Raw genomic sequence first — 3,499 nt, forward strand, 5'->3', positions numbered from 1 at the left:
GGACTATAGGGTGTGTCTTCTCAGTGAAAGACCCTTTACATTGTTTATAATCCTCAACTACAGAAGACACCTGAGGGCTATATACAGCACACATCTTACCAGGTTCACTCAAAACACTCATGTTCTGACACCCAGTGATGTTTTCTGTCCTCATTCCTAAGGAGTTCCCATTATTCTTAATCAGTTCTGACTTCTGTTTTGAGCTCAAATTAAAACTTTTTATAAGTCTCAGTTTTTCCTCCCCTGGGTTAATATTTATGACTGCTACTTCAGAGAGATTCTTATTGTGACTTTCCTGACAGGTGCTAATCACATCCTCCATTTGTGGGACATCTAAAATGCATAATAGAAAAATAGACAAAAACATAAATGAGATCCATAAATTCCTTACTGTAAAGGTATTTTCTCACATTTTAACTGTTACAAGATTTTCAAATATCAAAGCATTGTTTTATGCAGAATATAAAATTTTCTCTGCAATGGAATAACTATGAATGTAGTATTGACATTTTAAAATGGAAAATAATGTTTTTCTGTATTTCAGATTTTTCTATTTTTTTCTAGGAAATATTTACTGAAATTATTCATCAACGTACTCTTAATGGTTCCATTCTGAATCTCACTCTATGCCCAGCACAACTCATAAGCTATTGTCCTGATGAGAGAATAGCAGCACTACCATTCTCCTATTTTCCTCCTACCTGCATAATACTAGTTTAAAAGAAAATGAGATCTCCTTTTGTACATTTCTTATGGTCTTTTTCTCTTCAAGAATGACTTCTCTACAGACAAAGAGAATTGCTAACCTTAAGTACACTGGCACACCAAATGCAGTTTGCCTCCATGTGAATTCTGGATTGACAATTCCTTGAGACAAAGGATCACCTAGTTCTCTGCCATACATGACTCAGGGGCACTAGGAATACTATCACTCTGTACAGCTCAAGATAAACAGACCAACTGGGCTCTGGACCCATCATCACCATTCAAGATGCTTTAACTCACCTGTAAAATACTTGTCTGAGGCTTCTCTTATCCATGGATCTGCACCTTGCTCCAGCATCATGATCAATTTAGGTTTAGGAACACAGTGTCCTATGATTAAGAAATAGTGGAGAATTATTGCTCTTGCTGGGTCATCATTAATTTAAGGTCACAGACATCATGTTCACAAGGTTGCTCCTAAATCTGGTTTCTCAATTGTTTTTTGGGGGTTGGGGATTTAGTTCTGGGGTCTGAACTCTGGGCCTGGGCACTGTCCGGCAGATCTTCAGCTCAAGGCTAGCACTGTATCACATGAGCCACATAGCCAATTCCAGCTTTTTTTTTTCTTTCTGCTTATGTGGTGCTGAGGAATCCAACACAGGTCCTCATGCATGGAAGGCAATTCCTCTGCCATTGAGCCATTTTCCCAGTCCATGGTTTCTCAATTCTTTTTTTTTTTTTTTAGTCAGTCGTGGGGCTTGAACTCTGAGCCTGGGTGCTGTCCCTCAGCTCTTCAGCTCAAGGCGAGCGCGCTAACACTTGAGCTACAGCGCCACTTCCGGTTTTCTGGTATTTTATTGGAGATAGGGTCTCACGGTCTTTCCTGCCCGGGCTGGCTTTGAACCGCGATCCTCAGATCTCAGCCTCCTGAGTAGCTAGGATTATAGGCGTGAGCCTCCAGCGCCCGGCTTGGTTTCTGAATTCTTAACAGCTCCATGGTGGAGTAGCATCCAGCTTTGGGTTTATTTTGCCAACTGTGTGGCTTGAACTCAGCTGTTTTGCTAAAAGCTAGCATTCTACTAGTTTGAGTCTTGGCTACATTTCTGGTTTTTGAATGCTTAATTGGAGATAAGAGTCTCATGGTGATTTTTCTACAGCTGCTGGTTTCAAACTGAAACCTTCAGATGTCAGCCTCCGGAGTATCTAGGATTGGTAGCTTGAAGCACTAAACCCTGTATCAGGTTTGGCTTACAAATACACACTTTCACCTATTGATATCCAGAGCATACTCTCAGTAGTAATGTATGTTCTATTAATTACCCAAGTCTGGGAAGTCAGTCTCCTATTAGTGGATCATAGCTTAGAACTTTTGTCCAACTACTGATTTGCCTTCTTAAAGAACGAGAATAAAATTAGCTATTGTGTTACATATAATGAAGTTGAAGTTTTCCTTAGAAAAAAATGACAATTTCCATGGCCTCGAATCTTTTTTTTTTTTTTTTTTTGTAGAAATTGTAATGGTCCAAATGCTTACACCTGTAATCCTACATTTAGGAGGTGAGATCAGAAGAGGAAGGTTTGTAACCAAACTGGGCATGGAAACACAGAATATACCCCAAAACAAAAACGAAAATAGAATTGTGGCTCAAGCACTAGTGTGAAAGACAAACAACACCAGGCTCTCAGACTCAAATTTGACTGGCTTATATACTAGTAGTTTTTTACCTGGAAATGGCCTGGAATCTTCTCCCTAAATAACATAAATAGTCTAATGTCTACTAAAATAAAAGCACTTGACCTTAGAAAGTAAAAATAACCTTTGCTCACCCAAGGACTTGAGGTTGCTATAGGTCTCCAGCATTACATCTCTATGAAGGGTCCTCTGACCAGGATCCAGATCCTGCCACTCCTTCCAGGTGAAGTACACAGCCACATCATCAAATGACATCAGCTTCTGTAATGGCACATTTCCATCAAGAAATTAGACCTGGGTTATGAGAATTCCAATCTGGAATTTCATTATGCTGCAGTTATGCTTTGGTCTTACATAAAATGTTTGCAGCTAGTTTGTTATCTATTCACTAGGAGAATTAAATACCAAACTAGAAATATTTTACAATACATAAACCAGGACCTTAAAATACACAGATTTGCAGCGTGCTGGTGGCTTATGCCTGTAATCCTAGCTATTCAGGAGGCTGAGGTCTGAGGATCAAGGTTCAAGGCCAGCCCAGGCAGGAAAGTCCATGAGACACTTATCTCCAATAAACCACCAGAAAAATGAAAGTAGCACTGTCACTCAAGTGGTAGCACTCACCTTAACCTGAAGAGCGGAAGGAAAAAAATCAGACCCAGAATTCAAGCCCCAAGACCAATAAAAGATTACAGTTTCCATAATGCATGCAAACACATTTCTGCTGCTAGCAATAGAGACAAGATAAAAACTCTAAGGAGACAATATTCTGACATGATAACATTAAGTCTAAGGAGGTGTCTGAAAAATTATATTATCATTTATGATAAAATTTCAGTACATACCAGGGTAAAAATGAATTAAACCAATATTTTTCCTTCATTTACACATACTGCTTCACCATCAATCCTATTTAGACCTTCTATTAACAAGTACTCAAAAAGCAAGCAGCACACATTCAGGATATCATATGGAATACAGAACATAGAACATTGCTAGATCTATGAAAAGCAGTGTCCATATGAATGTTCAAAAAACAGTAACAGTACTCCAGAAAGTAACTAATGATTGATTTGGCCCTTATAAGATTTAATTGAGTTC

Source organism: Dipodomys spectabilis, unplaced genomic scaffold, assembly GCF_019054845.1.
Source record: "Dipodomys spectabilis isolate Male_0828 unplaced genomic scaffold, ASM1905484v1 ptg000388l, whole genome shotgun sequence".
NCBI classification, from domain to species: domain Eukaryota; kingdom Metazoa; phylum Chordata; class Mammalia; order Rodentia; family Heteromyidae; genus Dipodomys; species Dipodomys spectabilis.